The sequence below is a fragment of the Mastomys coucha genome, unplaced genomic scaffold, assembly GCF_008632895.1.
Source record: "Mastomys coucha isolate ucsf_1 unplaced genomic scaffold, UCSF_Mcou_1 pScaffold19, whole genome shotgun sequence".
NCBI lineage: Eukaryota > Metazoa > Chordata > Mammalia > Rodentia > Muridae > Mastomys > Mastomys coucha.
In genome coordinates, this window is record NW_022196901.1 from 17025661 (window position 1) to 17033786 (window position 8126).

The 8126-nt window shown below is 43.2% G+C and overlaps 1 long non-coding RNA gene across 2 annotated transcripts in view; it reads left to right on the forward strand.

Moving 5' to 3' along the window:
• Positions 1 to 105: 105 nt before the first annotated feature.
• LOC116097524 overlaps positions 106 to 8126 on the forward strand; it is a 43812-nt gene continuing 35791 nt past the window's right edge. Inside the window, exons 1-3 of one of the 2 annotated variants that reach the window (XR_004121455.1) lie at positions 106 to 572; positions 697 to 855; positions 3622 to 7487. This is a non-coding gene — a long non-coding RNA (uncharacterized LOC116097524). Of the gene's footprint in view, positions 573 to 696; positions 856 to 3621; positions 7488 to 8126 lie in introns of those variants that run through there. The other variant, XR_004121456.1, reaches the window with a different exon arrangement.

An 8126-nucleotide genomic window follows, 5' to 3' on the forward strand; every position in this document is an offset into this window, starting at 1 on the left:
GGCTCTGCCCACACCTCCGGCTGCGCCCGGCGCACACGCTCGGCTCCCGCCCACGCCCCGCCCTGCCCGGCCCGGAGGGGCAGGACTGCCCGGCCGCCGCGCGAACCGTGAGCGGCCGGGGACCGACGGGCTGCCCCGGGGAACCGGAGTCCCGGGCTCACAGCTGCCCGTTCCGCGAGGACGCGCGGGGAAGCCGAGGGCGGCGGGGACCGCGCCGTTCTTTGTCTGCGCCGGCTGCTCCCCACGCCCCTCGGGGCCAGTCGCCCCGCGGTCCCCGCAGCCAGCGCTTGCTTGTGGCCCCGAACCCCGACGGTGCCCCGCGAGCGCGAGCCCTTTCCAGCCAGGCCTCGCGGTCCCGCCACTGCCCCCGCCCGGGTCCTTAATTGCAGCCAGGCTGAAAGGGAGATTGGGTGACAGTGGGATTGCCACCTGGAGTGGTGCGGGGCCAGATCGTCGGGCTTCTCCGCCGTGGGGATTGTGTTGAGGGGACCCGACAGGCGAGCTTCGCCGGACTCTGCCTTTATGCGTTGCTACCGGATTCCTAGGACGGAGATGGGGGCAGTAAATTTTAGGTCCGAGTTTATTTCTTCTACATGTCATGCATGACCACTGTCCCTGGGGCGGGGGGAGGGGAAGGCATGCACAGGAGGGGCTGGCAGCAGCAATGAAGCGGCAGTAATGAGCTATCTCTCGCAGGACTGCGGGCAAGTGAAAGGATCCAGAAGCACGTTTTTTAACCGAGCACCGCTGGCAGGAGCCCTGAGGCGCCCAGAGAATGGAGAACAGGGCTGCCAGGTTCTAATGCGTTTCTCCAGTCTCAGCACCAAGCCTTGCTTGTAAAGAATCCAGGAAACGGTAATGTCAGAAATGGGAGGCTTTGCCTGAGTTTGGGAGAAGGGTGTCAGAAGGCAAGATCCAAAGGGAAACCTCTGTGGTCATCACATTGCAAAAGGGTTTGTTTTCTTTTCTGCCTCTTACCAAAGCACAGTTTCAGCAGATAGGAAGGACCTAACTGCCTGTTGGTCTCCATTACTTCCAATACTCCCAAAGTTCAACAGCTATGTATAAAACACACACACACACACACACACATATTCATACATGCAACTAATAATTACACTGGAGCAAGTGCCATGCAGGCTACAGACTGTAGATCCTTAGCCTAAAGTAATCCTAACACCACCGCCGGAAGAAGGAAAAGTTCCTGCATTTCACATGGGAGAAATTAGAGGGGCTAGCCCCAAGTAAGAGGAAGGCTGACCCTAAAGGTTTCTGGCCTGCTACTGTCTACAGCCCTGGCTTGGGAGGAAACCAGCACCACCACCTACTTCAGGCAGGCCTGAGAGACACCTGCCTCCTCTTCCAACCTAGATTAGGTTCGGTTTAGCTGCAGCAGCCATTATGTTAAAGCTTGACCGGAGCTGCTGTTTAAATTAAAATTCGAGTTCTTCGGTCACATTAACCACATTTTCAAACAACCCACAGCTACATATGGCTAGTAGGTATTGAATTAGTGCAGACTTACAGACTATTAGACAGCACTGTCATTCATATACGGGAGAGAGAAAGCCAATGTGACGTCTAGTCATTCAATTACATTTGCCAACTGCCTTCTATATACCAAAGGGCTGGATGCTATGCCCTGAGCTGTAGCCGACATGTGCTGGACCATATGGAACTATGAATCTAGTGCTGGGAGAGGGTAAATTGGAAGAGTAGACAAAATTACTTTTGATGGAGGTAAATGTTACGCAAAAGCAAAACGGAAATATATAGTGTACAGGGCAAAGAGTGTGCTCTTCACCGGGGCGTCAGGAAAAGCTTCCCTGAAAGAGTACAGTGTGGATGGCCCTGTGAACATGTGGGCGGGCATGTGGGAAGGACGCTGCGGCCAGGAAGTCAGAGTCCAAAGGCCCCGAAGCAGCACTGTGCTTGGACATTCAAGGCTCAGGAAAGGCAGCGGAAAAACAGGAAGGATGCTGGGAGCTGAAGCAACAGATTCGGAGCACCTGGTGATGGGGAAACTTGGGGCCAGAGGTGATGTGAGCAGAAAGCCAAAAGTTAGGTTTGTGGCTTCTTGCCAGCTTTAAAATACATAATACATACATATAACAAAGTATTTAATCTAATTTATAGCACAGTTTCTAGCACACTATGAAAGAATGTTAACTCATTCATTAGTTCACCACATGAAAACTGAACAGCTATGGTATGCAAAACCCTTTGTTAAGCTCAGGGGAAAAGCAGTTCCTGCCCCATGGATGTTACCTTTCAGTGGGAGAGACAGACACCATTTACTCTGAGCAATTATAGAGTTACAAAATTGATACATGCTCTTGGGAAGTGAAAAGTGACTGGAAAAAAGAGGGTAGCATTGGGCTACGTGGGGAAGGAGCTAACTTAGTGAAGAGGAAAGAAAGTATCTCTGGGGGTGGGGAGGGCCAGGGGAGGCAAAACATCTCTGTGCAAGAAAGAACCTGGTAGAAGGGAGGTGAGAGCTCTTGACACACTGCTCCTGCAGATGGAGGAGCTATCAGTGCAGGCAGTGCCGATCACTGTAGGATTTGTCTCTCAGTGAAGTGTGGTCTTCATCCTGAAGACAAGGGTTGGGCAGGGAAGACATGGTAAGCCAGTGCCCATTGTGTTCATTGCATGCACCTAAAAGAGCACCCCCTTTATACAGAAGTGAAAGTAGATGCCAGGGAACGGTGAGACTGCAAGAGTTAATGATTCACAGAGATGAGGGGAAAGAAACTGGGAAGCATCTGGATCCACACCCATGGGCCTGGGTAATAGCTTGGGTGATGGGGTCAGAGATGGAAATAAAGGGGACAGATGTGTTTAGGACCACTGACGATGCCCAGGCTTTTACCTCTTGGTAACTTACCAGGGAAGCTTTTTTTATGTTTCTTTTTTCTTTTGGGTTTTCAGTGTTTTGCTTAAGTGAATAAAGTGTAAAATAAATATATCAATAAAGTGTTAAAGAAACATTAAGTATAAAATGTGTGCTGGAGAGATGGCTCAATGGTTAAGAGCATTGACTGTTTTTCCAGAGTTCAATTCCCAGCACCTACATGATGCTCATATCTTTTCCAGGAGATTTGCCACCCTCTTCTTACCTCTGCATGTACCAGGCATGCACATGGTACACAGATATATCATAGCCACAGATAAAACACATGAAGTAAATTAGTTTTACACAGGGTCATGGAGTGCCCTGGGTAAGCTGCATCCACAAAGCATTAGACAGAATTATCCACAGCCATTTGAACAATCACTCTTCCTGAGGGCATGGAATGGACTTTCAGCAGGGTGTTTGGGATGATATTTTTCTTTTGCCTGTTTTTAAATTTTATGTAAATGGAATTATATGTTATATTTTATTTCATATCTGACTCAAAGATCATGGCTGTAAGAATATCTATGTTGTTGCATGTGGCAAAGGATTATTCATTTTTATGAACACATCATAGACAAAAATCACCATTCATTATTAATACAGTTTTGAGTTGTTTTCATTTTGGAAATATGTTTAAGTTTTAGATATTGTTCAGCTCTAAGCACTGTGGCTTAAAATTCTCTTGTATACGTCTTTTGGTGAAACAAATGTATCTGTTCCAGAGAAGAGAGGGAGAGTAGACTGTTGGGGAAGGAACCTGTTTCGCTACATTGGTTCAGCAGAAATGAAGAGGCGTCCTTACATGTTGAAGGTGATGTAAACCCAGGAATCCCTAGATAACAGAGCATCCAGCCCACCCAGCACTTTAATACTTCTGCTCACTTCAGCAGTCCTTAGATTTCCTCTTTGGTGAGCATGTGGGGCGTGGAACAGGAGATAAAGCTTTGGTCCCAGGTGGGAAGGATGATAGGGCGGTGCTACTCAAACTGGCTTTGCAGATCAGGTCACACACACTAGTGCTGGCCCAGAGATATGTAGAGAATGGGGTGTTAGAAACTTTCATGTTAACTCCCAAGTGGTGTTCTGTGTTTATAGTAATTCATCTTAATTATATGGTATGAAAGTGTCTGTCAGTGACAGAGCACACAAACTTCACAAGGCATGAGGATGTACATACGTAAAGCTGTGACCCATCCCAAAATCTCTAGACCCTCAGTAGAAGAATGAACTAGAAAAAGCATGGTTTTCTGCATTGATCTTGATCTCCACAGAGAGTAGAGACTCTAAGGAACTGTCTCCCTCACATTTAAAACAATAGTTTAAGAAGTTCTGGCTCCCATCACACTTTCATTTCACTGGAAAGGTCTTAAGCCAAGAATTTGTTTCCTGTGTTTAAAGGGCCCCTGCATACCTTAAAGTGTCCCTACCCAACTTGCAGAAATGAGTCCAAAGCATTTACAGGAAGGGAAAGAGCAGAAACTCCAGGACAGGCTTCAACACCTGTTCACAATAATAATAATAATAATAATAATAATAATAATAAAAAAAGCCACTGAGAGCAAGACCCAATGAATGATTACAAGCAGTAGACAACCAGAACCAGGCCAACAAAGGCCTCTGGTATTGGCATTATCAGCTATCGATATAAGGTAATAAAGTTAGAAAAAATTAAGTAACATTTTAAAAAACAGAACTAAGAACATAGGGACCATCTGGAATGACCAGGTAGTCTCAAAGTGAAAAAAAAAAAAATACAGTAAGTAAAAATTTCACTCTTAAGGACAAGGGCATCTGCCTCTATGGGCTACTAACTGGCTCTTCATATAAAGCAACTAGATCCAGCATAAAATGTAATTTTATAGGATCACTAGGTTTAAAGAATGTAAAGAAGACCTGAGTTTTAAACAGAAAGAAAACTCCTCATTGTGCACTTTGCAGGACCCTAAGCAAAATGTGTCATTCTGTGTTCTGAGTCTGGGAAGCCAGTTCCTTTAAGTCATTGCTGTATTTACTGGAACCACGTGAGAGAAAGCCCAAAGAGCGTATACACGAGGACTTTCTAAATATGTGGAAAGTCAGTACCAGGCAGCCGGCCCTGCTGGCACATCAGAAGAGGACAGTAAGCTTTTCAATACATGTGCCAAGGCTATGGGTTATCTACAGAAAACAGTAAAATCACACCTGTGTTTTCCCACAGGTCTGTGTTCATAAACTTCTTACATATCTCAGAGAACCTAGAAACAGGTTCACATGACAATACACTTCGGTCAAATTGGAGAAATAAGTAAGACATTTTGATAGCAACTACCCCTCTCTGTCTTTTCTTAACTCCTTCATCACATTTATTTTATTTATTTTTTTATTAAGCTGACTGTCACGAGATCTTTTTTGGGTGTAACTAAATAGAAGTTGACTTGGAGAATAATCATGTTTTAGTTTAGTGGATATTTGGGCGGTTTGCATTAAATTTGTGGTTGCTTACACTGTTAACAAATGACTTCAAGGAAGGCTCTTGATGTCCACTGTTGACCTAACTGAAGTCTCGACATGTAGGGTCAGATGAGGGTTACAGTGTTGGAATGGATCTTTCGAGCCTAGCTCCAGGAGTATGCGGACTGTGGAGGAGGCGACTAGGTAGGAAGTTCTGCACCAAAGCTAATCAGCCGGAAGTAGTTCACCTTTCCTTTTGACACTTCCAAATGTGGTTCAGCATTATGACAAATCCGTATAACTCTGCCATTTTGAGGATGGTACAGTAGGAACCAGGATAACCTAAGCACATAGGGAGTTCCAAGCAGGCCTGGCTTATGGCAGTTGTCTCAAGACAATGACAACAAAGCTATGCCAAGGTGTTCTCTGTCAGGAAAACATGAAATCATCTGTTTTTATTAAGTTACAGATACCTTGTATTTTTATATATAATCTGAAATGTGTAATTTAACTCAAATAGAACAGCTGTATAGCAGAAGTCCCTACTATCTATCATTCAACTGGCATAGGTAATATTCTATAAGTGGAGTCTCCTGTTTCATGACCTCAAATCTTATGGGTCACATAAACAGTGCCCCTGACTCACATTTTTCTGATAGTTACAGAAAATGGCTCACAAAACCGATAATAATGTAAGAAAAATTAAAGAAAAAGTATTCAGATGACAAATTTTCCAACATGCTCCTTGGTAGGACGGGTGCAATATTAGCTTGTATCATTTTGTGATTTCTATTTGACTAGGAAACAATGACTTTTCTAAACACTTCATATAATCAAAATCATTAACCTTTTTAGGTTTGTGTTTAGCTTCTTTTGCTTAGCACAGCATTTTGAAGTTCATTTATGTTGTAGAGAATGTCAGTAATTAGTTTGGGAGTTTTAGTTTGTTTTCTGGTGCTAGAGGTAAAACATGGGGCCTCACAGATCCTGTGAGCGTATGTGCAAGTGTCTGAGCACTGAGCCACATCCCAAGGTCAGGTTTATTTTATTGCTAAAGTAGTATCTTAATGTATGGTGTATCATTCATGGCTTGTTGTGACGGACACTGTAAGGAATATTTCCTTTAAACAAAATATACAAAGTTAGTAATCAAGACCATCAAAACTATGATGAGCTTAGCCTGTGTTTTATGTTCCCCGCATCCTCGTAGTACACAGTATGGAAGCGCCTGTGATCTCTCCTCATAATGGTGGCACAGTAATGTGGTTAGTGGGCAGCCTTATAACTACAGGAAATGCCTCAGCCTAAGCCCAATTCTCAGCCTGTGAAGAACTTGTGTAGAACATTATGAAGTTAGTGAGGATGAAGAGCTGCTCAGAAGAACTCCTCTCACAAAGGTAATGTTTCGCTTAAAAAGCAAGCTCAAGATAAGAAAATAGACACTTCAAACTTAAACAATAACTACTTGTTATTTAAGCACTCACAGGTAGACAGTGGAATAAGAAAAAAGTATGAGAATGACAATTACTTGTAGGAAGGAGAAAGATATTTTTAATATTTTATTTAAGTATATACTGTAGCAATATATGTTTTAAATAGGTTAGATGGGTAGGTCTGCTGGTATTTGTTGTTATATGTTGTTTTGTATATTGTATATTATACATGTAATGCTTCTAATATATTTTCATACACATACACTATTTCATAATAGTAAATTATTATAATTAATTAACCCTCAAATTGTGTAAAAAAGAATTCTATTTCCTCTTAAATGTTAATTGTATGTTAAAACTATTAGTGAACATGTCTGAAATACTAAACTATAGTTAAACTATGGAATGAAAGCTGAAACGGAAAGTATGTGACATTGTCTCTAACATTTTTCTTTTCAAATAAGTTGAATTTTCTCAAGGAAGATTGGTGAAATTTTAAAGCTGCCTTAAAATTCTTTTAGAGATATTTAATATTTCTAAATTGTTTGATTGGTGAAAATTTAAAGCTACCTTCAAATTCTTTTAGAGATATCTAATACCTCTAAATTATTTTCTTTTACTGTTCAATTAACTTGAGCTCCTTTGGAATTCTCACAGACATCATTGCCAGGTAACTTTTTCAATTCTGTACAGTCTTATTTGTAAATCAGAACTGACAAAACTTTTTGGCTGTAACTAAGCAGCCCTTAATTCAGTTTAGTTTGATCAAGAAGTGATTTATTGATTATGAATACTGAAAAGCCCAGAGATGATTTCCCTGTGACCGCAGCTGAGGAAGACTTGCCTGTACACTCAGCTGACATCCAGCTCTTCCGAGAGTGACACAGGTCTCAGGCAGACCCTGGCATGTGGTAGCCCCCGGCAAATCCAGACTTGTTTTATCATTAGAGGATTGAATCTGATTGAGCTGGCCAAGAGTCAGTCACATGCCAACCCTCAAACCACTTGGCATGATAGAAGTGCCCATTGTCCCAGTCTGGGTGTCACTCCTAGATAATAGTGCAAGAACTGCAGAGACAGACACTCAGAAACATGTGCCCTAGAGGGGGAAGGGTGGGCCTCCTGAGGGAGATGTACCAAGAGAAAGGTGGGTGCTAAGCGAAGCAGCAATGAGCATCCATGCTATCGACTTAGGCTGCATGTGTCCTGTTACCCCACTAAAAGCCCATCCTATGTCATGTCCCCTCAACACTGCATGGCATGCCCGCAATGCCTGACAGCATCGTCAAGTGCTGAGGCAGGCTCACTTTCACAAGTGACATTCAAGGCAAGGTAAATTTTAATTTACTTTGGTTACTTGGGGG